At 49.1% G+C, this 23482-nt stretch overlaps 1 protein-coding gene across 5 annotated transcripts in view; it reads right to left on the minus strand.

Annotated features, from left to right (window-relative positions):
* The window catches only part of KIAA0232 (KIAA0232 ortholog), a 78485-nt gene extending 59949 nt beyond the window's left edge, over positions 1-18536 (minus strand). For 2 of the 5 annotated variants that reach the window (XM_074320947.1, XM_074320929.1), the window contains exon 1: positions 18332-18535. The gene's annotated coding sequence lies outside the window, so the exon portion shown is untranslated. Of the gene's footprint in view, positions 1-16958; positions 17210-18331 lie in introns of those variants that run through there. The other 3 variants (XM_074320943.1, XM_074320938.1, XM_074320933.1) reach the window with 3 other exon arrangements.
* Positions 18537-23482: the final 4946 nt, after the last annotated feature.

Raw genomic sequence — 23482 nt, forward strand, 5'->3', positions numbered from 1 at the left:
TTCAGAACACACTTTGGTAAATAAGACCTTCTAACCAGAAAGAATGAAAGTTTTCGCTAAAGCCCAAGGTATAAAGACGACATAGATCATGTAGGGTCCCTCATCCTGAACACTGCAGAATTGAAAAGTTAGACTGAAGACACAATTCAGGAATAAGATCTTTAAATATATCCTTCTTTGCTTTCCTTTAAGTAATCTGCATAAATTGTACTATTCTATACAGTAAATGAATCAGTCCTCCTTTTGTCTGCCCTCAGAAACTTCCGGAGTCTCCCATTCCCCGGGCCCGTCTCCATCTGCATGTATTGCCTGTGAGTACACACACTGAGGGGCTGTGCTGAGGTCTGCATGCTCGGTGCATTGTGGGCACCACTCCAGGGCAGGACCACTGCCACTTACCTATGGGCACACCGCAGGCACAGCGGCAAGGCAGGCGCCTGAGCATCATGGGGGTGCTTACGGCCACTGACATGATCCGGGGGTTGTTTCCACTTCACAAAACCACCACGCTGGTTTTTAGTGGATCAAAAGACAGATATGTGCCAACAGGATGTTCATGGCAGAGCTACCAGAAGGAGTGAACCTAACTGGCCAGTGGCTCTACAGCGGGGAAGGCAGAGTGTGAGGCTCACAGGGCACATTCCAGGGGCAGGGGGAGGGGGGACAGCCAGATGAGAAGTAAACATTTGCTGGGTGCCAGGCACAGCTGCTAAAAGTTTAGAACTGCTACCTAGTTCAAGTGAACTTCAGGCTCCCTGAGAACATGCTGAGAAGTCCTACTGCACTTGGAGCCAAAGCACTCATATGGCTATTTATCTGCGGGCTTCTCCCGGAGTCCGCGAAATGGACATATTCCTCCAGACCTAAAATATAAAGACTTTAAAGACGGATTAACAGTGCAAAGTTCTCAAAAATATATTTAAGATACTCGGCAAAGTATTATACTCGGGGCCGGCCAGGTGGCTCAAGCAGTTAGAGTTCCATGCTCCTAACTCCGAAGGCTGCCAGTTCAATCCCCACATGGGCCAGTGGGCTCTCAACCACAAGGTTGCCAGTTCAACTCCTCGAGTCCCGCAAGGGTTGGTGGGCTGCGCCCCCTGCAACTAGCAACGGCACCTGGACCAGGAGCTGAGCTGCGCCCTCCACAACTAAGACTGAAAGGACAACAACTTGACTTGGAAAAAAGGCCTGGAAGAACACACTGTTCCCCAATAAAATCCTGTTCCCCTTCCCCAATAAAATCTTTTTTTAAAAAAAGTATGATACTCAGCAGAGGTGATACATTTTGGATTGCAATTTTTACACTAATTAAGACCCTTCCTTTAAAAAAAAAAAAGACTGAAATGACTATCTGTAGAGCCCTATATAGGTTAAAACTCTTTAAAATTTTGCTATGTTCAAATCAAGTCTTATTACATTACAAAGGTAAATGCAAAGGAAGAAAAAAAAGTCTCAGAAATATACACTGCATGGCTCAGAAAAGCATACAAAGATGGAAGAAAAATAGTTAACTACCCAAACACTAAACATAAAAATCAACTTTCAAATCACTCATGTTAAATATAACTTTGATTATTCCTTTCTTATTGACTCTGGTCAAGTTTTCTATCATGTGAAATATGTGATTTGGAGGTTAGTAGTAAGTATTTTACTCAAGTGAATATGAAAAGATTATCCATCCCTTGAAACACTTACTTAATGAGTTAGAGTAATCTTATCTAAATGCACCTTCTGGGCGTTACCTAACCACCAGTAACCGTAAGTAGGAAGTGACTTTTGCCTAGAGTTATGTTACAGACCCTTGAATATTCATTCACGTTTCAACTACTCACTGGTAATGTCAAAGGTCTGTGTAATGTATACAAATGTCACAACCTACAAATCAAATCTCCTACCTTGACCTCTCGGTCTAAGCTACCGTGTTTCGCAGAAAATAAGACCTACCCCAAAAATAAGCCCCAGTCAAGATCATCAGCCAGACGGACGCATTTAGCACGTTATGACGATGTTCCAGAGAAGATGACCTAACTGTATTTGAATAAATACAGATTGTTGTACATGAAAAAATAAGACACCCCCTGAAAATACGCCCTAATGCATATTTTGGAGCAAAAACTAATATAAGACCCAGCCTTATTTTCGGGGAAATACGGTAGCTGGGCCTCAGTTAGTACAAGAACTGCACGTCTATACACTCATATTTCACTGTTATCCTTCTCCACCGCTGTCACTTTCCTTCCCAGAGATAATCTCACATCAATTGATTTCACCCTCTGAGCTCCCTACACCTCCTTCCGAAGCTTTGCTCTATAACTGAACCCCCACTGTGTAAGCCATTATGTTCCGGCAAAATCCCCTTTGTGTCCTATGTCCCTCCCTCAAGGAAAGAGAAAACACCCCGGTTGGGATTCAGCTTCCAGAGCAGAGCCAACACCACCCATGCCTCCCACAAGGCTAGCAGGAAGGTGCTGGGAAGAGGCAGGAGGCCCGAAACTCAGACAGGGCTACGCTACAAGGATGTCACTCCCAGGCTCTGAGATCTTTACAAGAGCAGTGGGGAAAGAAAGGCCTATGAGGAGACAGTCACTGTGACGGTTCATTTCATGTGTCAACTGGACTGGGCCACGGACACCCAGATATGTGGTTAAACATGATGTGGGTGTGTCTTTGGGACGAGGTTAACATTTAAATCAGCAGACTGAGGAAAGCGGATTGCCCTCCCCAATATGGGGGTGGGGTGGGGGGGTCTTATCCAGTCCACTGAAGGCCTGAATAGGACAAAAGGCTGAGTAAAGAAGAACGCATTTTACCAAGCTCTACAGATGACAAATGTAACTTTCAAGTTCAAGAACACTGTCTTCACATATCCTTCCCTACCTCAAGGTCAGAAAGATACTTGGCTGTATTTTCCTCTAAAAGAATCTAAGCTTTTCTTCTCCCACTCTGGCAGACTGAATTGCTGCCCCCAGCTATCCCTCTCTTCCCTAACCATCTCTTTACACAGTGAGTGAGGGCTGTCACCCTGGGGTGGACTGGCAGTGCCCCCCTGGAGGCTGAGTACCTGCACTGCAGCGCTCCCTGGGACTGGTCTGGCTATTGGACTGTAATGGACGTGACACACACCAGGTCCAAGTAGCAGCTTTAAGAGTGATCATGTGACCGAGCCTGGCCTCTTCTCCTGGGATCACAGGAACAGCATGTCCCAGTGGGGCAGCCTGGGGTGGCCAGTTAGCTCGGCTGGTTAGAGCGCGGTGCTAATAACACCAAGGTTGCCGGTTCGATCCCCGCATGGGCCACTGTGAGCTGCGCCCTTCTTAAAAAGAGAAAAACGAAAAAGAAATTCCAAATGGGGCAGCGTCCTCACCATGGGTCCCAAAACAAGAGGCCACCTGGGAGAGCCGAGGCAGCTGCCTCACAGCCGCCAACTTGTGATGTGAGCCAGGAAGAAATGGTTGCTATTTAAGCCACTGATTTGGGGGTTTTTAAGCACCGCACAACCTTGTAAAATCTAAGAAACATTCAAACCCCTAATCCTTCTACAAGCAACGTGTATCGGGAATTCGTGAATGGAACCGTGAAGAAGGCACCTCATGGCATTTTCTTCTCTATCCCGGCATCACTGAGGGTCCTCCCTCCACCCCCACCTGTCCCACCACTTCTCTCCTGTTCCCCAGAAGCACGGGCTATGTGGGGCTCTCTTAGCAACCCCACCCCACCAGCACCACCTGTCCCACCACTAGGCCTTCACATGAAGCCCTGAGATTCCTCCTCAGGAGTGTCTTCCCTGCTCTTCGCCCTTCGCTCTTCCTTGTCACTTCAGAACCAGCCATTACATTCTATGAGAAACCCTGCTAGGATTCTGGTTGGAATGTGTTACACATACAGATCAACCTGAGGAGAACTGACTGATTCACAATATTGCATTTTCCTGTTTATCAACAAGAGCCATTTCTCCATCTATTTAGGTCTCGTTTTATGTCTTTCAAATAAGTTTTTATTTTTGACACGCAGGCCTTGGCTGTAGCTGTATTCCTAGGTAGTAGGTTACAGAGTCTCTTAGGTTTTCTACACTATCACTATCTGCAATGACCAGAGTTTTGTTTCTAGCATTCCAGTCCTTGTGCCATGTCGGTGGGACAGGAAAGACAAGTGGTGTCGGAGGGAGGGGCGGCGTCCTTTGTCTTCTGTCAGATGATACAGGAAATGTTTCCACACTTCCTCATGAATGTTACTGCGCTCTGTAGGTTTTCTGTAGACATTCTTTATTGGTTAAGAAGATTTCCTTCCACTTGAAGTTTGCTAAGATCACAGATCTAGCTCAGTCATCTCTATCTAGAATTAGTGAGTACAGACACTTTCTTCCTCATAACATACGTGTGGTTTCCTTCCAGCAACAGCAGAAGCAGCTTGTGTATATTGAATCCTCCCTACCTAAGTGTTCTATGTGTATTTTCACTCAATCTAACAACTCTGGGAGGTAAATACTGTTATTATTCCTTTTCTAAGACGAAGAAACTGAAGTTTAGCATAGAAAATTAATTTCCCCAAAGAGCAAGAAAGAGGACATTGGGATTGAGAGCAGACTGAAGGAACTCGCGAGTCAAGCTCTTCGCTACCACAGACCATCTGGTAACAACTCACAGCCACCCAGAAGGACCCCTCTGGCCTCAAGGGGGATGATGCGAGCAGCAATGGACTGCATCTGACTTTGGCTTTCTGAGAATTCCTTTCCGCTCAAAGGTGGTCCAACTTGACCACGGATTCCTTAAGTCTTTCAAATCATCAAAGCAGGACAAACTCAACAGGGTAAAAAGAGAGGCAAGATTAAATGAACTGAAAATTTTAAATTCAAATGAAATATGTTCCAAAATGTTGAGAATGAGCTATTGCCCCAAGGAGCTCAATGTCACTGATAAATACTTGAACACATGCAGCTAAATGTGTAAAGAAAACCAAGGCAGTCTCAACTCTACACCATGAAAATATCAAGTTAGCATAGATACCATGTGAAATAACATAAGTCTAAGGAAACCAGTATGTTTAATCTGGGGAGAAAAAGCTTAACGTACACTATAACTGCACATGTGCACACACACACACACGTAACTTAATAGAGTGGGGAAGGGGGGAGCTGAGGGGAGTCGCAGAGGAAGGGGAACAGACTTACCCTATATTTTTCCAGAAGGCCAACCAATGAATCAAGCTAAACCAAAAATTTTTCTAAGAGAAACGCTGTCCATCCGTGACAGACGACACCCAGCCCCCCGCTGGAGGACGCCCTGGAGGCTGCTGGGAGTGCTGTGTCAGCCCCTGAGGGACTGCCTCACCTGCAGGGCTGCCCGACCCGACAGCAGCCCCTCCACAGGAGTGCTCCCCATCCGGAGACTGCCTGATGAGAGGCCTGGTCAACGGTCCAGCCTCCCCACAGGGTTGGCCAAGGCTGTGGTGGGGCCTGGACAGAGCCCACCTTCTCCCTCCCTTCCACCGTGTGGACCCCAGAGGTACTTCTGCCTCAGCACCCTGCCTGCTGACTGACTGCAGCTGTTTTCCAGAGAACCCACCTCCCACAGAAGCTGGAGGGGAACTGACTACCCCCTTGGAGTCACAGTCCCCTGACTGTCCTTACTCCGTGCAAGACCGTGGCAGACCCCGGGCAGCTTCGGGGGTGGGAGGGCAATGGGGTCATGCTGTCGAGTCATTTTCAAGCTGACAGAATGTGATTTCAGCACATGCACGAAATAAATGCTCAGCCAGATAAGCCCGAGTCCACGTTCCCACTCTCCGGAAGCCCCAGGTTCTTTCTACGACATGGGCGTGCCCGTCACACGGAGGCAGCCGTCACTCTCGATCGGTAGCTCCTCTCGCCCTCTTACCACCACTTTCAATCCACCTCTGTTCAGACCCGAATCCAATGACTGACGTCCCTATAAGAAGGAAATTGGGACAAAGAGAAGGCCCCAGGACAGAGGCAAGACTGGAGAGCCGCGCCTATGACCCAGGGGATGGCCAATGACCACCAGAAAGAAGCTGGACGGGCACAGAACAGGCCCTCCCTCAGGACCTCCAGGAGGAACCCGCCGTGCCGACCCCCCGATTTCATGCCTGTGGCCTCCAGAGCTGTGGGAGAAGAAACTGCCCTAGGCCGGCCAGTGTGTGACAGCAGCCCCAGGAAACTAACACAGGCCCCTGCCCTCCATCTGACGGAAACTGCATTATTCTCCTGCAACTTTCATCTTAGAAAAAGGATATAGGGATGTGAAAGTGAGGTGAGAAATGGGTCGATGTCAGCAGCAGAAGCCACCGTTTCACTCAGAGATCTAATCTGGGGCCGTTCAAACATTTCCCCAAGTAACAGAACCCAATACTCTACCTGAAACAGCTTCAAGGGGCGCAGGTGCGGAGCCGGGGAACTGCTCAGACACTCATCTCCCACCTCTGTCTCATGCCTTAAGAGTCTAGGCGCTCTAGAACTCTTATATCCACTCACGCTTTCAATAAACATTTGAACCCCCACTCTGTGCCGGACACTGCTTTCACAGCACGAAAACACACTGAGCTCAGCCAAACCTCCTCATTTGACGAAATAAGAACAAACACATATTCAGGCCCACGGCAAGACCAGGGCCGCCGTGGCTCGAGCTCTTCCCACCCCACCACTAACTTGCAGCCTCGCATCACACAATTGCGAAGGACCAAAGCAGAGCCTTTTCGCTTTGCATTTAGCATATCCTTCATCATCGAAGCTTCTGGTTTGGCCATTACTGTTCACTGTCCCCACAGGCCTGGAGGCATTTTGAGAAGCTGACAGACCTGAACCCCAAGCCAGAGAGAAAGCGAGCCCAGCTCCAACCCCACTTTAGCCGACGGCAGACTACAGGTGCCACCTGATCCCTTTCAAGGTACTGTCTTGCCGGCCCTGGCAAGGCCCCAGCACGTTCCGGTTTCCATGGCAGTGTCTATGGCCTGCGGAGGGAAAAGCTGCTATATACACTGTTCTACAATGTGCAAGTGTGTTTTTTCCAAAATGAGAATGAAATGCAGGGGGAGAACATGTGCCTGACACTGTACCGACGCGGCTGTCAACATGGTAAAAAGCAGCCCTGAGTGGCTCCTGAAGGTCCTAGAGCGCTGTCAGTGACGGCCCAACGTGCTCCTCAGCTCTGCGTCTCTGGGAGACCATCAGGACAGGTGGGCTGGCAGTGCCAACGCATGCTGGCCAAGGGACCAAACGGCCAATACGTCAACCAGAAACCCCGAGTCTACATTTAGCTAACGGACGGTAACAAGCCCCTCCCCTCGTGGTGGCTAAGTTCATCAAGGAGCCTAACGGAACATCACAAGGTACACTACGAGCTTAGAATGAGAAGTGGGAAGGTAAGACGTTCACATGACGGTGTCATCAGCGGGAGGTTCCAAGCTGAAAGCAGCCCTGAGACCTCGGCTTTGGGGTCACCAGTCACCTGCCAGCATGAAGGGCATCAAGTCTTCTAAGCGTGGGCTTTCTTCCTACTCCTGTGGGTGAGTCTGCAGAGGGGACACCGTACCGCTCCCGCTGGACAGGCTGCTTCTGGTCCTGACGACACTCACTTTAAAACAATGGTACAGGGAGAGCCGCCTGAGCTGCAGACCATCTCTGGACTTGTTCGCTTCTCCAGGGCCGAGCCCACCTATTCGGCAGCGGTCAGCCCCGCCGCTCTGACACTTCTGTTTTACCCAAGTTCTGGAGAAACTCCAGTGACGCACACCTGCCCACAGACCACAGCTGTTACCCCTGCCCTGCCCTGGAGCCCGCCTTCTCCGGCTCCCTGCTGGCTCCGGGCCAGTCCGTGGGCAGCTTCTCTACCTGCATGCACTTCCTCCAGCAGTGCCATCCAAGAGCAAAACGTGAGTCACACGCATGTAATCTAAAATTTCTACTAGCCATGTTTAAAAAGAAAAACGAGTGAAATTAATTTTAATACATTTTACTTAACTCAATATATCCAAAATATTACCACTCAAATATAATGCAGGTAAAAGATCCTTAGCAGTATTTTACACTCTTTTTTCCCACACTGTCTTTAAACTCTGGTGTGTATTCGATACTTACAGCAAAAGTGAAAACAGTCACATGGGGCCCGTGGCTCCCCTACTGAACGGCACAGCCCTAGCTGCTCTCCAGTCCTGTGATTTTTCAATACCATCTCTGCAGCGAATACTCCAAACTTCATCTCTACTCTGCTGCTCTCTCACGAACCCCAGAATTCTAGAGCCACCAAGCTACTAGACAATTAGGTGTCCAACTGGCATCTCAACTTATAACATGTCTTAAAAAAAAAAAAACGGGGTGGGGGCAGTCAGAAGCTCAGCTGATTAGAGCACCAGCTCTGAACAACAGAGTTACCAGTTCGATTCCCACATGGGCCAGTGAGCTGCACCCTCCACAACTAGATTGAAGACAATGAGCTGCCGCTGAGCTGCCAGAGGGAAGGCCGAGCTTTTGGAGGGGTGGCCAGATGGCTCAGGTTAGAGCACGAGCTCTCAACAACAAAGTTGTCAGTTTGATTCCCCCATGGGATGGATGGTGGGCTGTGCCCCCTGCAACTAAAGATTGAAAAAGGGCAACTGGACTTGGAGCTGAGCTGCGCCCTCCACAACCAGGTTGAAGGACAACGACTTGGAGCTGATGGGCCCCAGAGAAACACACTGTCCCCCAATATTCCCCAATAAATTAAAAAACAAACAAGGGGGCGGCTGGTTGGCTCAGCGGGTTAGAGCGCTGTGCTCCTAACACCGACACGGCCGGTGTGATCCCCACATGGGCCGGTGAACTGCGCCCTTCACTAGATTAAAAAAACAAAACAAAAACGACTTGACTTGGAGCAGATGAGTCCTGGAAAAACACATTACTCCCCAATAAAAATTAAAAAAACAAAAAACAAAAAAGCACTGAATTCTCACCACCATCCTTGCCATGACCTTCCCAATGTCCGTGAGGGCAATCCCATGATCCCACTGCTCCAGCCAGAAGCTCCGGCGTCCTAGTGACGCCCCCTCTTCCTCTCACATCCCATTTCCAATCCATCCGACATCCTCTCAGCTCTACCTTCCCAGTGTGTCCAGAATCAGGATCTCCACTTGTTCTGCCCTCCCCTGAAATGCCGTGCTCCTGAGGTGTCCCCACATCTTTCTCCCTCACTTCCTTCAGGTCTCAGCTCAAGTGTCACCTTTTCAGAGCCCGTTCCTGCCCACCCTATCCGGCACAACACCTCCAAGCCTGCTGTATTTCTCCTCTTAGCACGAATTTTCCCCAGGAACACCTACCCATTCGCTTACTCCTAGGGCCAGTCTTCCCCTCCCCGACCAGGACACAGCAGTGCTGCCTGTAGCCGCCAGGGCGGCGCCCTGCTCTGCCGGCCCTGCAAGAGAACCTGCTGTGGGGAGGGAGCCACGCTGACCGACAGCCCCTGGCTGCGGAACATTCCCAGTCACCACAGCAAGGGCAGCAGGCATAAGTCTCTCAGGCTGCCCCAGCAATGCTGATCAGAAAGGGGTACTGGACCCAGGCCTCCCTGCCTTAGGCAGAACCCCCATCGGCCTGGCCAAACTTCCTCAACACTGCCCTGGCCTGTGGCTGCGCCCGCCCAGGGCCTCCTCTCCTCCGTCCTCGCCTGGAGTCACATCTGCCTGGAAATCCAAAGCTTCTTCCTAGGTTCTCCTGCTCCCTCCTTCTTTCCCTTCCCAGGCAATCCCCCCAGTAAGTCTCCTGCGTGTCTAATCATCTTGGCATCTGTGCCTAGGATGGAGCAGGCAGTCAGCAAACACGATGTGAATGAACACACCTCTAGGAAGGGGGAAAGGACATGCGCTTCAGGTTGCGAGGACAGAAGCCTGGGCTTCTGCTCAGCCGTGTAGCATCTGTAACCTCAGGGACCTGTCTTGAGACCGCTGAGCCACAGCTTCACCCTTTGGAAAGTGAAGATGATACCGTGACAGAAGGGCTGTCAGGGTGAAATGAAAGGGTTTACCTAAGGTCCTTAACACAAGGCCTGACACGCAGGAACTGTTTTAACAAGTGGGAGCTCATGTTCTGCCTGAGCCACTTTCTGCAGCTACTTCTAAGAATCCTTTCCCTGTCCCCCTCCCCCACGAATTCAGACTACTTTCTAATGAAATAAAGGCCCAAATTACCCTATGTACCCACCAGTGAATGCCCTGTTCCATGGAGCCTGACTGCTGAATAAACAAACGACTCTCATTCCTATAACGGGCTTCGAGTTTATTTACAAGATCTTAGAAAGTGACATCTCATCAGAGGTAGGCATCTTAACATTCTGAAACCGAACAGTTTCCCTGAAGCTTCAAGCACGCTTTTCTACAAAACAAACCAACACAAAATCTAAAAATGCAGTTTAGTACCAACTTCTTATGCTAAGGTTTTTAGAGCCCCTTTAAAAAAAAGTTTTAAGTTTGTAGCATTCTAAATTATTATGGAGTTTTCCAAGAAAATAAACATGGACTTTGCGTGGATTTCAATTTAGCAGTTTTTTAAAAAAACAAAACTCAAGCATGACTGCATGCGTTGCTATATGCCTTCTACAAAGCCTCCCAGGGGTTAAACTAAATTGTTAGTGGGAGTCACTCAGAAAGCAGGATTGGGAGGCGTGAGGACCAGCAATTCTTACTTTTATGTACCTCTTTTAAAGTCTCTACAGGACTGGCTACATAATTTGCGGGGTCCAGTGCAAAGTGAAATGCAGGCCCCTTGTTCGAAATTGTTAAGACTATCAAGACTGACAGCAGAGCATTAAACCAAGTGAGGGCCCTGTGCGACTCGACAGCTTGCTGTTCATGAGGCGGAGCCTGAGCCTTTATCATTGTTATTACCCTAATATTTACTATGCAACACAAAAAGTTGTCTTCCTTAATACAAAGTTGTATGAGGTCTGACAATTAAGTTCGCAAACTTGTTGCAATGATGTCGCTAACCTTTTTATGATATCAGAGGGATTATTCATTATGAATTTGTACCAACAGAACAAACAGTTCACCAAGTTTACTATGTGGAAGTGCTGAAAAGGCTGCATGGAAAAGTTAGACGAAAACAACCTGAACTTTTCGCCAACAATTCATGGCTCTTACATCACGACAATGCACCAGCTCACACGGCACTGTCTGTGAGGGAGTTTTTAGCCAGTAAGCAAATCACTGTATTGAAACACCCTCCCTACTCACCTGATCTGGCCCCCAGTGACTCCTTTCTTCACCCGAAGATAAAGGAAATATTGAAAGGAAGACATTTTGATGACATTCACGTCATCAAGGGGAATACGATGACAGCTCTGAGGGCCATTCCAGAAAGTTACAAAATGGCTTTGAAGGGTGGATAAGGCACTGGCGTCAGTGCATAGCTTCCCAAGGGGAGTACTTCAAAGGTGACCGTAGTGATATTCAGCAACGAGGCATGTAGCACTTTTCCTAGGATGAGTTCGGGAACTTAACTGTCCGACCTTGTATCACAGAATTACTTCAGAGAAAAAAAAACACCCAGCCTAATGTCTAAAATTATTAAAACTCATATAGCCACCAAGAAAAATTTTAACACGATCAATGGTAATTCAGAGAAGTTAGAAACTTGTAGGTCAGCTTGTTGTTAGGCTGGAAGGAAGTTACTGGGCAAGTTCACCAAGGCACGCGTGGAAGGAAGTTCACTGCAGGACGGCCTTGCCGTAACATCAGCGTGGAAGGCCATCCCATCCTAGTTACGTAAGTGCTGGCACATCGCACAGTGGAACAGTTGGTACGCAGAAGCCAGCCGCAAGGCAGACCTGCACAGGAATTAGATCTGTATGTGCCGACATGGAAAGCACTCCAAGACACAAAGTTTAGTGTTTGTTTAAACACAGAACCCTCTCTACCAGGACTCCAATTTTTAGAAGTACAAGCGTAATTTTTTTTCTATGACGTCCAAGAAACTTATCATTGATTTTTTCAAAATAAGTACAGGATGGGAAGGGAGTGAAGGAGATTGACTTTTCATCCCCTAACTTACTTCCATTTTTAGATTTTTTAACATGTATTTGTCGAAAAATAAATAGGCTTTAAGACAGTTATTTATATTCATAACAATGTTTTGGTAAATCACACACAATATGTTTTAAGTTTTAAATCAAGCCTTATGTTTTATAAAAAACAAGAAACTCCTTAGATGGTACTAGCAAAATATTAACAAAAATACAATCAGTACTCAATTATTTATGGTGGTAACCAAAGAAAGCAGTGGCAAGTACCAACCACAACCACAAAAAAAAGATCAAAAATGTGTCTATTCAATTTCAACTTCCTCTCAATTAAAACCTTCAGAAAAGAGGCTATAACAAGAAGCAAAATGCTAATCAGACACTTAAGAAAAGGCTAGTAACCGAAGAAAAAATTAAAGAGCACAAGTAAATCCCCAAACTGGGCAAACAACGTTGAAACAGTTATGTACTGGCTGTTAGGATTCCAAAGGTGGTCTGGAAAATGTAACTGAGCTACAAATAAACTCCCAGCTGAAAGGAAAATAAATCCCTCCCCACGTTCTACCTCCCCCATTACTGAGATAACAACCATTTACCCCCAAAATTTGACAATGCGTCAGGCATATTTCTTTCCACTTACATCTATCTCCATATACTTTTTTCTCCACAGGTGACTGGCTCATTTCATTTCATTACGTACTGGGGGGCAGCTCCCCTGCGCCGGGCGCCATAAAGACTCCAGGCACAATCACAGTCTCACTTCTGCTCACAAGAGGAGCACACACACACAGCCTGTATCCACAGAGCTCACACTCCTTCATCACTCCACATACACACAAAACAACACGTTCTCAAGCATTTTTGCAATGGTTAATTTTCTAGCTGTTCTATTGCCTTTTTTCTAATACAGATGCTACTTCATTCACCGGGATGACCCATCATCCCCAATTCTTTGGGGCCAGTTTTAAGAGCAATTTATTAGGAATATACAAATTTCCAATGATTTTTTTTAAAGCTCATAATCATAAATATAGTCAGTGTATGTCAATGTAGCAATCCACGGGGTGTGAGGTTGCCGCATGTAGGGAATTCCATATTATTTTAGGACCAACAGATGTCACTTTTTCAAGTTTCTGGATACAACTTGTTAATTAGTAATGCATATACGCTTAAAAACAGTAACTAAATACTTAGTTTCCAAATTATAACTGGTTTTCCTCACCTAGTTTCTCCCTATCCAGCCAGGGGTAAGACTGCTGACCAGACAAAAGAAGAGCTAGAGGGCTATAGAGAAGTGTGCTGCGGCAGTACAGGGAAAAGCCTTGGAGATGAGGGCAAAAACAGAATTTCAATTTCAACCCTCATTCCAAATACTAACTAGGGAGAGATTCTATTGCTTAATGAATAACTTCAAGATATAAGATTAAAATGAAAAAGTTTGCCTTACTAAAAAACAATATAGCGTGTAAAATCTGACAATTTCCATTTTCCACTGACTTTCTGAAGCCGCATGCAGAAAACATGGCTCACCTACAGACAGGTGTGTCTGTCTGCAGAATAATTAGGACCTCCGTCATGAATCTGCTTGTGCAAAAGCCCTCCCCGACCAAATACTGACTTTTCCGCTTATTTCCAAAACTACTGAAAGAACAGAGGTGCAGTGAGAGAGGGCAGATGACTTTTTTCTTCACACACAAGCACCGGAAATAAATCCATGAACACTGTTATTAAACCAGCATAAGCTGTATACAGTCAACTTACCAAACCACTAGTGTTCTCTACACCTGCTCCAAGGAACAGCTAAAAGCTGCCACTTACTACCATGTTTCCCCGAAAATAACACCTTGCCGGACCATCAGCTCTAATGCGTCCTTTGGAGCAAAAATTAATATAAGACCCGGTATTATATTGTATTATGTTATATTATATTACATCATTCATATATATTATATAAGACCCGGTCTTATATTATAGTAAAATAAGACCGGGTCTTATACTAATTTTTGCTCCAAAAGACGCAGTAGAGCTGATGGTCTGGCTCGGTCTTATTTTCAGGGAAACACGGTCCGTGCTGGGCCCTGTTCTGAGTGTGTCCGAGGATGGATGCATGAGCTCTCATATAAAGCCACTCCAACTCTGCTCCCCCTCTGCTAGCATCAGAGACTGCAGTGACTGAGTTAATTTAGTCAAACACTTACTGGGTAAGTACTATGTAAAAGAAAAAGACAACACTGCACTCCAGAAGGAATTGGCAACAGTGAGATTTTCCTCTCTTCCCTCAAAGAGTTTACAATCCAGGAAAGACCTCCATGTAAAGAATACACTAAAAAGTCGAAAGTGAAAACAGCTGAGTGGAGAGAGCAGTCAAGCACTGTATAGGAGAATAATGAATTAATTCTGAAAATCAGGGGAAGCTTCCTTCACAGAAGTAGAAGCATTTAAGCCAAACCTTCAGTATTAAGGATTTTGATAGGAAGGAAAAGGCAGAAAGGACATTCCAGAATATAGGAACTGGACAAACGACCATGGAAGTGGCCAGAGGTTCAGAGCTGAAACACAAGATGACAACAGAGATGAAGGACAATGTGAAGCTAAAGGCTAGAACGAGGCCAGACGGCACAGGACTCCGAATGACTTCCTAACCCTCAACACCGGCCAGGTGGTGGTGCTCCAAGGTGAAAATCTCTGTAGGAGTAAGCCTACCGCAGAACTAGGTCATGCCTAGGTGCGATGGAATGCGGGGAAGCGTTGAGAACCTCTGTGTTTACTTGTGGGAGGGTATGATAGGATTTGATGTCCCTATGACATAGTTCTGGTGACAGAACCCAGGAGAGGGACAGAGAGACTAGAGAAAAGGGAGGCCAGTTAGCAGGCTGGGGGGACAATCGACACAAGGACGGACAGGAGCCTGTGGGGGGGCAGGGGCAGAGGAGCCCCAAGGAAAACACAGCGGCAGGCAGACCTGGTTAAAATCTGGTCGAGAAAGGGAAGACTCAAAAAGTGTCCCACCTGAGTCATGGAGGACGAATGGCTGTGAAGTTAGCCAGCTTATTACCTTGTGTCTGAATGAGGACATGCAGTGCACAAAGTAGAGCCACTTTAAGTGACACGAGCAAAGACAGCACAGACAAGGCTGTTCTCATTTCACGGAATAAAGAAACTGAAGTCCAAGAGAGATTTCACTGACCTGCCCGCGGTGGCCCAGGGGGTGAGCGGGTAGCCAAGGCACCAGCTGAGTCTTTCAAATCCAGGTCCCCTGTTCTTTACGTAAGCCCCTCCAAAAGCAAATTACTCTTTAATGAGTATACGAAATATTTTTTAAAAACCATTTTAATCAAAAAGCACATAATCTGCTGGGAGTGTAATCATATCCCAAAGGTAAGGAGTATTTTAAAACCCGTGCTCTGGTTCCCTCTACCCAAGAGACAGGCTTAAATGATGTCGCAGCCAATAGTTCCCGCTCATGGATCCTCCAAGTTCAGACAGACGGAAGAAGTGGTTGTCTGTGCGCTGTATAAAGATACCGCTTGGTATCACGTGAGAGGCCAAAAATAACTGAAAAGAAACATTCTAAGTATTAACTATCTTCAACACAGCAAAACTGCATTTCGGATGTTGTGGTTGGTACTCCGACGTTTGTTGTTCAAGTACTTCATGATAATATACTACGTAAGGCGGATTATAGACTTTAACAAACACTCGAACACTTTCATGTTTAAACCCCTGAACAAGGTGTTGGGGGTAAAATAAGGACGTGGTCACCACAGCCAGAGTTTAACATACACAACACAACATGACGCAGGCAATGGTGAAAGTAAAAATAGAGGATTATGAATGCAGAAATGAATAATTCATTTTAACAGGATTTCCAAAGGGCTCCAGGACACAAAGTCAGATGTAGACTTTTAGAAACTGGAGGGGATGGGAGTGAGGCAGGCACGGCATTTCAACCAGAAAGGAGGAGAGAAACAGAAGGGATGAAGCAGCTTGGTATGTTCAGAGAACCAAGGTAGTTCTGTTGAGCGGACAGGACAGGCGAGGGAGAGCACGGTTCAAGTGCAGCGATGACTCGGGCCAGGCTATGACGGGCCTTGAATGTGACACTGGGGGGCCCAGATTCCACTCTCCAAACAGGCAGCCTGAGAAGCTTTCTGAGCCAGAGACCGGCAAGATCTGATCTACATTTCAGAAAGAGGACTCTGGCAGCCAGGCAGCGTGGACAGGAAGGGGTGGGGAGGAGCCCACAGACAAAGGTTTAAGCCAAGAAAGGAATCTGACGGCTTTGACACGCGGTACTAATTGCATGTCTTAAAAGGGGTTGAATGTAGCTGGAAATATTTCACATCTCCCCACACTTGATCCTCCCAACCATCCTGAGACAAGTATCATCACTCTTCCCATTTTACAGACGAGAAAGAAAGGGCTCAGAGCTTTAACTGCTCCAAGAGAAAGGCTGCTGAAACGGAGACAAAACCCAGGCTTGGTACTTTTCCACACGGGGCAAAATTTTTTTTAAAAATCCTATTACTTTGAAAAGTGCTACTATAAAAGCAGAATGATCTATAATATCATTAAAGAAGTGCTAAAAAAAAAATCCATGGAATTTTCCTAAATGTTTACAACTTGTGTAACAAATAAGCTAATTACCCACAAAATAGTTACAGAGCTGCCTTCTGTCAACGGTCATGTTAAAGATATGTACTTTTCCTTTTAAAAAAAAAAAAAAAACCTGGACCTCTAATTCCACTTGCTATGGAATTAACAGTAGTATTCCCCCCTCCATTCAAAGTTCCAGTGACCAAACTGCTATTTCATTGATAAACAGGCTTATATAAAAACCATTATACTTGTGCCCAAACTGAAACAGTAAACTCCTTTTTGAATTATTAAAAATTCATTATTTAGCAGGTACGGCAATTGACTCTAGAACATAGTAAGCAGTAATTGCAAGGGGCTTACCTATCGGTATGCAATGGCACAATTTCAGAAACAGTGTTTGTCACCAGGGAACCGCATAAAGACTGAGACCCAGTTAAGAACGGATCCATTCAAAGTAACTTCTGAGATAATATTTCACCTTCAGGAGGCAGCACGGTAGATTTTTTTCCCCCCTTTAAATTCAAAGTCTATGAATTCTGCACGGGATTCGGTTACACAGGAGAAATGCAGCTTGGGGGTCTGCACGGTTTTATCCACAGTATCACCGAGTATCAAAACTGCTTGCCCCCACCCCTCACCAATCTTCTACCGCCGTTTTTCGCTTAACAGTCAAAGACCCAAAGATGCAAAACCCCTACGAAGTATGCAACGTAGATACCCAAGTATCCAACTCAGGTGATTATCAGAAGGAACCGCATTTGATGAAATCATTCCAACGAACCGCACGCCCCCCTGCCCGACTGATCGCCTGTAGTTTCAACAAGGTTAAGCAAGTCTCTGCAGCTTCCCTAGAGAGGACACAAACTGAGGGGCGGCGAAAGAGAAACCAAAACTGGGTTCTGCCACGATTTGGGGGTCTGCCACCAGGAGCGCGCAGGCCCTGTCATGTGCGCACCGCCGGCGGCCGCTAAACCCTGGGACAGCTCGCAGCCGTTCACACGAGACCAGCCGCGCTTCTCCCGCGGGGCGGGCCGGAGAGCTCCGAGAGGCCGCCGCGGACGCGTGCCCTCTGCAAGCAGCGGGCTCAGAACCTCTCCTGCCGCGGCGGCGGGTGACTTTGTGGGCCCGTCACTCCCGCAAGCGGCCGTAACCTTCGCCAAACCTTGCGCCGCGCCCGCCCAGTGCGCGCCAGGCCCCGCCCCCGCCCGCCAGGTCCCACCCCGCGCGCGCCGCGCCACAGGCCCGCGCCCCCGTCAGTCAGTGCCAGCCCCGCCCCATTCGGCCCCTCCCCCGCCGGCGGTTTCCCTTCCCGGGCCCAAAAGGACAATGCTGGAGGGGAGGGGGCAGCGCAACGAGCGCCCACCCGCCGGCCGGCCACTCCGGCAGTCTCGCCGCCGCCCGCTCGGGGCACCGCTCCCCGGCTCCACGTCCGGCCCCCGCCTCGCCTCCCCCCAAAGAGCCGCTCCCTGCGCGGCGACACCGGCCCATTGTGCGGACTCATCGTCCGCCGCCCGCTCGCCCGGCGGCCGGAGCGCGGCCACAAGCCAGACCCGGGGTGTGGGTCCCCAAGCCCGCAGCCCACAGCACGCCCGGGCCGGGCCGGGGTTCTTGCGGAGCCCACGGCCCGCGGGGCGGCCCGGCCACCTCAGGCCGGCCCCGGAGGCCCTCGGCGGCGGACAGGCCCGCGCCCGCTCGGCCGAGGGGCCGCCGCCCGCCCCAGCCTCCCGCGGTACCTGCCGAGCGGCGCGGCGGCCGGCGGCGGCGCCTCCTCTCGCTCCGAGGGTTCCGAGCGGCTGCCGAGCGCCGGGCGGCCCTGGCCTGCGCCTTACGTAAAGCGGCGGCGGCTCCGGCGCCACTCGCGGAGGGCGGGAGGCGGCGCGCCGCGGCCGCACCGCTCCGTTACCCGGCAACTGGCCTCAGTGCCCCGCCAACCGGGCGCGTTTCATATCCTTCCGCCCAGGCGCCGGGATTACATCAGCGCCGGCCGCCCCGCCCCGGCCCCGCCCCTCCGGCCGGTCGCAGGGCGGCGGGCGCGGGAGGTTGGAGGGCTGGAAGCCGGAGCCCACCCGGTGTGCGGAGGGACGCCCCCGACGGAGGGGCGCGCGGGGGCTGCTCTTTGCAAACACCCCTAAGCTCTGCTGCCGCTCCTGCCCTCCCCGGCCCCCGCCCGAGGAGTGGGACTCCACTGGCGCCCCATTCCCGGGTACACGCTCCACCTGTCTGTGCCCCCTCCTCTGTGCCGCGTCCTGGGATGGCTGGAGTGGGCGGCTTAAAATAAAGACTTTAATTTAAGAAAGAAAGAAACCCAGAAGACAAGCTAAAGAAATGTGACATGGCTCTTTTTGTTAAGTTGGCAACAATAAATTCTGGAAGATTCGGAAGTGGGAACCAAAAATGTGCACTAACCTTTCAATCAGTCTCTTCACACACCCACCTTCCCTAAATGTTATTCCTAGGCTTGTCCTAAAAAAAAAGAAATCATTAAGTATGATAGGCACCAGAGAGGAAGGAGCCTGGAGATTACCTACTTACAAAGAGGAAGGGGGTCCAGAGGGGGAGTGACCTACCTGGGATCGTTGTTCGCTGATTTATTTATTGAGCACCCACTGCATGCTAGGCACAGAGCTTTTCAGATCTTCAGGCAAATTTCCCCCCACCGGCTCTCACGCTCTTGGGAAACGCAGAAGTGTAGGCTGGGAAGGGCTCAACTGGACACCGTGGGCCCAGTGCTGGAAGGATGGACCAGAGAGAGCTACCATTTACACAACTTACAAAGTGGCTTTCTGCAAACATTTCTTTTGCTCTTCACAAGAATCCTGGGTCCAGGCATTATCACCTCCATTTCACAGGTGAGGAAGCTGAGAGGCTCAGAGAAAAGTAAGTGACTTCACCTACGCCTTCTGGTGAGTGGGCGATATCTTCTGATTCCACAAAGCCACCCTGCCTCTTGCAGGAGGCAGAATTTGAACCCAGGCTCTTGGCTCTGAGGTCAGGTGTCTTTTCCTTTACACAGCTCTCTCCTCATCAGCTTGCTCACCGTTTTATTCTCAGTGTTCATGTCAGTTGAACACACGGAGAATCACAGTGCATTCATTCAGTCAGTATCTTCTGAGCACCTGTTGTGGGTCTGGCTGGATGCCAGGCAGGGGTGGCCCCGCCCTTCTGGAGATCAAAGAGGGTGTGGGAAAGCCAAGGTTATCTGGGAGCAAAGGAGGGGCAACTAATGGAGCTTCCAAGTCTAGTTTCCAGGTGCCCCCAGACCTGGGATTTCACAGACACAGTAACCCCATCCCCCAAATATAGGGGATTTACAAAGGTCAACTTTTAATTTTTGCCACATTGGTAACATTGCTTTCACCAACACTCATCATTTTGTGAAATAGTAATAATATATCTCAGATGTTGCAGAAGAAGAGAAACAGTTGGCAACTTTATAGCCAGAGAGAGATTACTGACCTTATTTTTCTCATTTTGCCACAGACCAGTTTTTATAAACCACAAACTAGTGGAACCAGAAGGCATCTTGAAAGAAGAGGTATTGAAACTGAGTAGGAATTAACTAAGGTTAGTAGCATTTGGAGTTGGTGGGGGAAGATTACAGATTAGAGAATGGAAGTCTTTTCGTTACTTTGTTTCCTTAACAAAATAGCCCCCTGTCCTTCATATTTCTTGCTTTGATAAAAGCCCTGGAAGGTTGGCTGACCCCCCCCCCCCGCCTCAGGGCCTTTGCACTTACTAATACCTGTTGAAGGAACCCTCTCTCCCCAGATCTTTGAGTAGCTGGCTCCTTCTTGTTCAAAGCTCAGCTACAGTGTCACCTGATCAGAAACACTTTCTCTGATCCCCAATTTAGAGTAGCTAAACTTCCCTCTCATAATGCCACCACCCTGCTTTGTTCTATATTCACAGTTCTTTTCAGCCTCTGGAATGATCTTGGTTGTATTTTAAGATATGACTGGTAAGACCCCCAGGGAATGCAAAGGAGGCCATAGGACTCTGGCGTTCAAGCACAATTGGTGTGGAAGCAGAGAAGTCCCACTTCAGGATTTTCTAAAAAGAAACCATCTTGGTCTCTAGGTATGTCCGAGATTCTTCGTTTCGTTTCCCCAGGCTCAGGACCACCTACCAGGGCTCTTTAACCCCTGCAGGAGGGCGGGTGAGGCAGCGAGAGAGGTAATATGACAATTCCCAGTGCCCTCTGAATTGGATGGTTTGGATGCCAGCGAGGATTCCGGCCGATGCCAGCTGGGGCAGTGGTTTTGCGACCACGTGCATGAGTGGTGAACAGCGGGGGGCTGAGGCTAAATCTGGGGGTGCTTTGTGATGCACACACTGACGGCCAGTTAGAAAGCAGGGGCCAGGCCTCCTTGGCTCTGTGACCTTGAGTACATAATCCCCCTTTTTGAGCCTCAGTTTCCCCATCTGCACAACAAAGAATTTAGGCAGAAACAGTTCAAAGTGTCCTCTTGTTCTTTTTTTTTTTTTCTGTGAACTTTGGGAACAAAATTTCAATGAAGCTGCACTTTGATAAAAGGAGGAGGCTATGTGTGTGGGGGCAGGAGGAATATGGGAACTCTACTTTCTGCTCAATTTCGCTGTGAACCTTAAACTGCCCCCCAAAATTAAGTCTGATTTAAAAAATAAAAGTATATGTACAAACCTCAGCTGTCTTCCAACACTAACAATACCTGCTCCTGTTTACTGACCTCCAGCTGCACTCCCGGAGCTTTACTCACATCGACGTCCCCCCCCCTCCACCCGCCCTCCCCCCCCCAGGGGGGAACTTATCCCCATTTGCAGTTAGAGACCTCCCGGAGGCCCTGGAGTGCTTAGGTGGCTTGCCCCAGGCCATGCTGCTGCTACGAGGTGGCAAGCTGCAGGATTTAATTGTAACCCTGCTCTTGCCACTGTGCTACACTGTCATTAATATCCCTCCTGAGTCAGCTTTTAAATGAATGATACCCAGGTAAGAACCCTCACCCCATTGCCTCCCCCCCCCCACCAACGCCCTCATTTAGGATCCTAACCATTTGTCTCTGCTTGGAGGCTGTCAGTCAAGGTGGTCAGCGGCCCCGCCTTCTCGCCTTTTCTCTTCAGCTCCCCAGGCCTGCAGGCCCCTGACAGTCCTCAGTGGCCCTGCATTCCTCTTAGGAGTGGTAAATACCATTCCAGCATGGGAAGAGCTGAGGTCAAGTCTCTGACACAGCCTCACGGTATGACCTTGAGGAGCTCACTGACCTTCACGGGGCTTTCTAGTATGAAATGATGGAGGGACCATGGCATCGTCCTGTTCTGTCAGTTGTATTCAGGGCCAAACGATATCAGAATCAGCTATTCCCCACAGACCCTAAGACTCCGTATAAATGTCAAGTCTCATCATTTTCTTTCAAATGTGTTCCAAGGGCTGATGGCGTTTCCCCCACTCCACCCTCCACCCCAATCCACAGAAAACTCAACCAAGTCACCAGCGACCGTCCAATCTAGAGGTAGGGTATCGTGATGGGTTAGCACAGGCTGGACCACGTACCTTGTTGACACGGGTAAGCTATTTAGCCTCTCAGTTTCCTCACCTGTAAATGGCGTCATAATAATAGCATCTGCCTGAGACGGTTGTTGTGAAGGGGTAAGGGATCCAAACATAGGGTCAGAGCTGTGCCCGGCACACAGTAAACAAATGCTGGCCCGCCTTCCATGGCGCCTAGCCTGCCCCATCTCTGGTCCCTCTTCCTCTGCCCCTCCTGATTCCGCCCCTTCACCCGTCACCCGTCGTGATGTCCCTAGGGCAGCTCTGTCCACTCTGCAGCCTGCACTAACATGGAGATGGAAGGATACCTGTATCGCTGTCCTGGCCCTGAGCTTTCTCTGGAGTCTCAGACTGCCTCCTGCCCTTGCCCACCTTGCGGGTGGGGTCCCCTCCCCAGCGTGTCCACAGCTGACTCATTGCCTTCCCCTCACAATCCGTGCTCCTTCACCATAGCTGCTGTCTGCCGTCGCCCTCTCCCCAGCGGCTGAGCTGCGGTCCTCATGCACAGCTTCAGAAATGCCCTTGCCGACACGCTCTGAGGTCAGACGGCCTGAGTGAGAGTCCAGCGCTGAGGCCTGGCAGTTGTGCAACCCTGAGCAAGTTACTTCCTCTCTCTGATCTGGCTTCCATATCTCTAAAATAGAAACAACCAGAGCTCCCTCCAGTAGCAAACACTAATCTCTGGATTTGGCTGCCTAGGATATGAAGGGTTTTTTCCTTCATTTAAGGAATTCCCTCCCCCCCCTTGTGAAACTGGGGTGGGGGAAGCAAGGCTGACATCCGGACAGGAGCCTGAAGGCTGGACGCTGACCACACCTCCCTTCTGACCTCCTAGCCTCAACCCCGATGGCTTGTCATTGTCAATGACACAAAACGATTCGTGAGGCTTCGTCAGCACTGGTTTGCGCTTTCATGCCCAGGAGTACCCTGCGTCTGGGCGATTGGCACGCAAAGGCCTTGGAAGTGGTTTCTAATCAAGGTGCTAAGTGTGAGCATAGCCTACCAGCAGCTGTCAGCAGCCTGGCCTTCGGCCTTCGTAGGAGAGAATGTTCCACCCAGGTGACACGCATATTTGAAGGCCTGCAGCAGGTGAGCTCGAAGGTCGTCATCCCTTCTCCATCAAAGGGGGCTCCCCCACTGCTCCACAGGAGGCATAGGAGAGAACACTGTCCAGAGAAGAAGGTCCCACCACTGGGAAACCTGGGGTGGATCCAGGTCCTCTCCGTTTTCCTCCACATCTTGGGCCAGAAAAGTTTTTCTCAACCAGGCACGGATGACAGGAAACTGGCCCTTTTCTTCCCCACTTCAAGTGCACAGGGCTCGGATAAGGGGACTGGTGCGTTTGAGTCACGCATCTCAA

This window comes from Rhinolophus sinicus, linkage group LG02 (assembly GCF_036562045.2).
Source record: "Rhinolophus sinicus isolate RSC01 linkage group LG02, ASM3656204v1, whole genome shotgun sequence".
Lineage (NCBI taxonomy): Eukaryota > Metazoa > Chordata > Mammalia > Chiroptera > Rhinolophidae > Rhinolophus > Rhinolophus sinicus.